Source organism: Nyctereutes procyonoides, unplaced genomic scaffold (assembly GCF_905146905.1).
Source record: "Nyctereutes procyonoides isolate TBG_1078 unplaced genomic scaffold, NYPRO_anot_genome, whole genome shotgun sequence".
In the NCBI taxonomy this organism is placed as follows: Eukaryota; Metazoa; Chordata; class Mammalia; order Carnivora; family Canidae; genus Nyctereutes; species Nyctereutes procyonoides.
In genome coordinates, this window is record NW_026575021.1 from 6,216,012 (window position 1) to 6,222,759 (window position 6,748).

Below are 6,748 nucleotides of genomic sequence, written 5' to 3' on the forward strand. Positions count from 1 at the left end.
GGAGCCTGACGTGGGATTCAATCCCGGGTCTCCAGGATCGCGCCCTGGGCCAAAGGCAGGCGCCAAACCGCTGCGCCACCCAGGGATCCCCTATCATCTGTAAAATTAATAGCTTTCAACATTTGTTAATTTCACTCTGGTCTGAAAAATAAAACTAGATTTAAAATTTCTTGACCTCTAGATATGGCCTCTGAGAAACTTGTTTTAAATGACCACTAACATTCAGCCACCCATATCCAATGTGTTTAAATTATTTTTCACATATTGGAAGAGACAATCAAATTTTCGCAAATACGAATCTTACACCCACATTTTAAATATGAGAAATCTGCACTACTCTTTGAATATTTGTTTTTTTGAGCCCTGAAGCTTCTAGAACTCACCTATTTTTAGAAAATATTGCAGTGTGTTCAAAACGCTTTTATTGGTACTGATAAAATATTTAGTAATATCATTTGTCTGAGCTTATTTAATAATTTAGCAAGTCCACCTAAAGAAATCTGAACATTGTCCTAAGGCCTATAGTACAAAACTGACCACCTTTTGAGGAAAATTCTGAGAAGTACTCAGGAACCAGAGAAAAACACATGTGAATACAGCTTCTTCCCCCTAATTTTCCACCCAAGTTTAGTGATGTAAGGAGATATTTATAAAACACTTATTATCATAGCACATTGTCCATTTATTTTTCTATATCAGCTTACATCATTTCTGTTATTCAGAGGTGCATTTAGTTTTTCAGTGCATTGTATTATTTATAAATGGTGATTTTTGCAATGGCATCATCACCTACGTTTATGACCACTTGTCGATAAGAAATTGCTATTAGGTCTCTCTCCGCAGAGATGTCATTATCATTATTTATGTTTGGAATAATTCAGGGACACAACAGTTCTTTTTTTTTTTAAAGATTTTATTTATTTATTCATGAGAGATACACAGAGAGAGGCAGGCAGAGACATAGGCAGAGGGAGAAGCAGGCTCCATGCAGGGAGCCCGATGCGGGACTCGATCCCTGGTCTCCAGGATCACACCCTGGGCCGGAGGCAGCCGCTCAACCACTGAGTCACCCAGGTGTCCCACAACAGTTCTTGTTAAGTGGTGCTGAAGTTATGAAAACAAATCCTACCAACCTAGAGATAAGTGGATGGAATTAGCCTCATCTTCTCCAAGAGGTTTGTTTGGTGACCAGTTTAATGTGCCAGAGGAGATAAGGTGTTGGAATATACTTTGTGAACCTATAGAATGTTCTATAATTGCTGTCGCAGTGGTAAGGAAGCTAGAATTGAGTTTTTACCCTGTTTTTAATGTTTTGAAGAGTACCTATTGTACAGTAAGTACTCACTGAATATTTGTTGAACGAATGGATGATTGAATAAATAGAAATTGTCTTTCTAAGACCTTGTGAATTGTGGGGTAAGAGTAGAAGGCCATTATGAAAACCAAGATAAGTCAACTGTGGATTGACGAGAGGTTGCTAACTGGCAGAAAACAATTTATCAGCCTGTACCCTTGCTATTGTTTTTGGGGAATTGGGAATTGGTTATTTGGGTAAGTGGTGATCAAATACTATCTGCTCGTTCTATGTTGCAAGAATATATTTGAGGTAAGATAGCACCTGATAAAACTATTGCCTCAGTAATGATTCCCTTAGGCAGTGGTCAAGATGTACTTCTACTAAACGCCATGTTGTAAGGTCAGATTAGAGCAATCTAGTTGTACAATACATTCTGTTCTACTATGTTAACATCTCATTTCATGCCTACATCTCTAGCTTAATATTTTCAAATTTCATACATGTGTGCTTCTCTTTCTTTTTTTATACTTGTAAAACTTAATGTAAGGCATGCTTTTTCATAAGCAGGTTTAATTAAATTCATTTGCTGTAATAGAGAAAGGCCCTGACCCTTGGAGTTAATCATGGAAGGAGGGGAGAGAGCTCACTGTACCCTGATTTCAGGCCCAAACTGTTCTGTGAAGGCTATGAGCTACACCCGCAATGTCTAGGGGGATAAGAGGATAATGGTACTTTGGACTTGAGCCTTATAAACTAAGCCTAACATATCTGAAATATCAAAAGGAAGACAAATACAATTTTATATCTTTAAGCAGATAAAAGATGAAGGGTAGAGAATTCTCCTTTAGGGTAAACTATTCTTTTATTTCCTCTGAATTTCATGTAGAACAACAGGCTATATTTCCATTATTTAGAGTTGTATAGCAATGCACTCTAAAAACATAGTGGTTTGGAGCCTCTCAAGCAGCTGCAGTTGGGTAGTGACCTGGCTGGAACCTTCAAGAAGGTGTCATTCATATATCTGGAGCTGCAGCAGATTTGACTAGAAGGCTGGGACCTCTATGTACATGGCCTCTCCTTCTATGTGGTCTCTTCAGTAGTGTAGCCTGACTTCTTACGTGGTGGCTCAGAGCTCCCAAAAGTGCAACCTAGATCTGACACAAGGCCATTTCTGGCACATTCTATTGGATACATGAGTCACAGGGCTAGCTCAGATTTCTTGTTAGAGAGGACTATACAAGTATTTAATGCCAGAAGGCGTGGTTCTTTGGGGCCTATCTTTAGAGACTGGCTACCACGTCATCTTCTAGAATGGATGGACTTTATATGTGTGTCTCCAAGGAGCTAAACTGCCCTGAATGATAATGTGTAAGAGATAGACAGTATATTACTTTTAATTTCTGGTAAAGGGATGCACGTGTATTGGTGTGCAAATAGACAAGAGATCAGGACACAAGACTCTGAAAATAGCTGGACAGTTGTTCTCTTGAATGAAAGGAGATTATAAAAAACAAACTGGATTGGGTTTGCTATGCCTGACCTGGCGCTAGCCTGTGATCCTAAAGAATATTGAATTGTTTCCACCTCGTGAGAAACTGTTTACCTAGTTGGGGCAAGTTTAGCCCTGTTGGTTGGGAATGAGATATTCCTGCTGTCAATTATTCTGGGAAAAGTTAGGTCTTGGAACAAAAGACTAGGCTGCTGAAAGGGGGCTTTATACAGGTGTGAGTGGGGGAATTCCTTCCTCTACTCGAACCTGAATTCTTGGCAAAGAAGATATACACTTGGCAAAGAAGACTCACTCATGAGATCAGGAAAGAAGTAAAGGTCAGTGGCCTCACTACGTGATTGTAGGCTAGGGTTTAAGCAAAGCTGTGCTCCACAAGGGAGTTATGTGGAAGGTTCAAGGCCTGTGAAGAATCTCGGCCTATGTTATAATTCCTTCGTGTTAACCACCAGCTTCCAGAAAATCTTTATTAAACATCACAGCCTGGTTTCAGCTAGTACTCTGTAGAAACAAGGGAGGAGGCTGTGCCAGATTGGAATGAAGCAGTATAAGAGAAAGCAGTAGCAACCAGAGGGAGAACACTTAGGAACCTCTGGGGGGAGGGATTTGGCAGACCAACTGGTGGCCCAAGATGGCTCAGAGATGGCCTGATCATTACTAAGGAGGTATGGGACAACTGGGATGGATTTTGGAAGCAAGTAAATTTTTCTAGCAATTTCTGTGATACTTGGTGTGTACTAACACTAGGTTTCCTGAAAGGAAACTAAATGAGGGCTTAAGCTGATATAATTAGGCAACAAGAAGAAAAAGCAACACTATTTGTAGTCCCTGTCAGGAAAGGCCTAGCCTTTGCATTTAGTTTACAGGATATGTAAGACCTATGTCTCTCTGTCTGTCTACCTATCACATGTGTGTAAAGGGATTTAAAAAGTCCTTTAATATTTACCTATAGTAATCATTCTTTGGCATGATTTTTTTCCCAAGTAACCTATGCCCAACATGGGGCTTGAACTCATGGCACCCAAGATCAAGAGTTACATGCTCTACTGACTGAGCCAGCCAGATGAACTAGGCATGATTCTTTTTTTTTTTCCATTACGATTCTTTCAAATTAAATTCCCCATGCAACAATTTGACAGCTAAGAGAGATTTTGGCACAATCTATTTTTTTTTTAACTTTGAGCTTCATGAAGACATATCTATTGAAAGCTGTCATTAGAATCAGCCCTTAAGCTGACCAAAAACCATAACAGATCACTTTGGATTTCTGGAGATAAACTCACCTAGCGCCAAATAATCCCCTCCAGTCATACTCTGGTCACAAGCAAACCCTCCCCTGTTTGCATTTTCTATCATCCTTTCTGGCTCCTACTAGTACTGTACATAGATGAATGCATGAGCTTTGTCTCTGGGCTGGCACTGACATCTGAGCTTTGCCACTTCATTTCATCCTATCATCTCCCCATATTTTTCTTGAGCTGTAGCATTGTTTGCTTTATGTTCTGGTTTCATAGAGGCAGTTGCTTCATTACGTTTTAGAGATTCATGATAGAATACTTGATCACAATTATTATCTGCTTATAGACGCATTATTCCCATGCATATTCTTTGTCTACCATTTGGTTTCTTGCACTTTTCCACTTTTTTTTGTCCTTAGAGGATCTTCGTACAGTTCCTTGCACTGGTTTCTATTCTTCAGCATTGCAGGAAATGAGTTTTTTCTTGAGCTCTTTAGAGAAAGTTTGTAAGGGGAAGTGTCAGGCTACTTGAAATTTTTCTTGATTTTTTAAGATTTATTTATTTATTTTAGAGGGAGGGGAGGGGCAGAGGGAGATGGGGAGAGAATCTTAAGCAGATTCTGTGCTGAGCTTGGAGCTCCCAGTCTCATGATCCTGAGATCACAACCTGGGCTGAAACCAAGAGTCCGATGTTTAACTGACTGTGCCAGCCAGGCACCCCTGATTTGGGGTTTTGAGTTTGTTGAGTTTATTTCTCCCTAACCAATCAAGATAAACAGCAGTGAAGTTTTTACAACCAAGGACTCTTTTGTGCTACTGCAGAGACAGTTTCTTGCAAACATGGCCAGTCTCTGGTTCCTAGGAAGACTCATCTCTGTCTTTTAACACCAAACAGGATCTAGGGAAGCTGTTGGTACCAGCGAATGCACACTTGCCGCAATATTGTGAATGAGGGGAGTTAGGTTTTGCCCCTCGATTTCAGGAGTTGCACCCAGCTCTTTCTGAGACACATAGCCACTGGGTCCCCTGGCTGTAGGTTTTTTTTTTTTTTTTCTGCTTGCTTCCACATGCCCCCTTAAGTAATCTTTACTGCTTTGGGCAGTCCTTCCAATAAAGTGGAAACCTGGGGTTTCAGCTATCTCCTACTTTCTAGGAAAAAGAATTTGTGTCTTTGTTTTTCTGTCTTTTTGTTGCTTTTGGCTGATATCAGTGAAGAGAAGAGAAATGCTTTATATCACCATGTTCGAACCAGAAATAGAAACTCATAGGCTTTCAAGTCAAACAGACTTGGATTTGAATCTTGGCTCCACTACTCACCGTGTGACCTTGGCAAGCTATTTAACCTTTTTGTTCTTCAACTTCCTTATCTTTAAAATGGCCATCTCTATAAGGACTGTTAAGAGAGTTAAATGAGGTGATGCTTTTAAAGTTCCCAGGACAACACTTGACATCTAGTAGGTACTCAAAAAGAGGAGTTATGACTATTAGTGTCATGGCCACCAACTGGCTCTGTTGAACTTCTAGCCTGCTGTTCTTTGAGAAAAATATTTTTCTAAATTAAAATAGTCACCTTGAAGAGATCAGGGTTTCCAAAAATGTGTTCAACAGGGCACATATAAGAAATAGTTCCCTGGTGACTTCATCAAGATAAGAAGCTTTTGCACAGCAAAGGATACAGTCAACAAAACTCAAAGACAACCTACAGAATGGGAGAAGATATTTGCAAATAACATATCAGATAAAGGGCTAGTTTCCAAAATCTATAAAGAACTTATTAAACTCAACAGCAAAGAAACAAACAATCCAATCATGAAATGGGCAAAAGACATGAAGAGAAATCTCACAGAGGAAGACATAGACATGGCCAACATGCACATGAGAAAATGCTCTGCATCACTTGCCATCAGGGAAATACAGATCAAAACCACAATGAGATACCACCTCACACCAGTGAGAATGGGGAAAATTAGCAAAGCAGGAAACCACAAATGTTGGAGAGGATGCGGAGAAAAGGGAACCCTCTTGCACTGTTGGTGGGAATGTGAACTGGTGCAGCCACTCTGGAAAACTGTGTGGAGGTTCCTCAAAGAGTTAAAAATAGACCTGCCCTACGACCCAGCAATTGCACTGTTAGGGATTTACCCCAAAGATTCAGATGCAATGAAACATCGGGACACCTGCACCCCGATGTTTCTAGCAGCCATGTCCACAATAGCCAAACTGTGGAAGGATCCTCGGTGACCATCGAAAGACGAATGGATAAAGAAGATGTGGTCTATGTATACAATGGAATATTCCTCAGCCATTAGAAACAACGAATACCCACCTTTTGCTTCAACGTGGATGGAACTGGAGGGTATTATGCTGAGGGAAGTAAGTCTATCGGAGAAGGACAAACAGGGTATGTTCTCATTCATTTGGGGAATATGAATAATAGTGAAGGGGAATATAAGGGAAGGGAGAAGAAATGTGTGGGAAATATCAGAAAGGGAGACAGAACATAAAGACTTCTAACTCTGGGAAATGAACTAGGGGTGGTGGAAGGGGGGGAGGGCGGGGGGGGGGTGAATGGGTGACGGGCACTGAGGGGACACTTGACGGGATGAGCACTGGGTGTTATTCTGTATGTTGGTAAATCGAACACCAATAAAAATTAATTTATTAAAAAAATAAAATTAAATTAAAAAATGATTAAAAAAAAGAGAA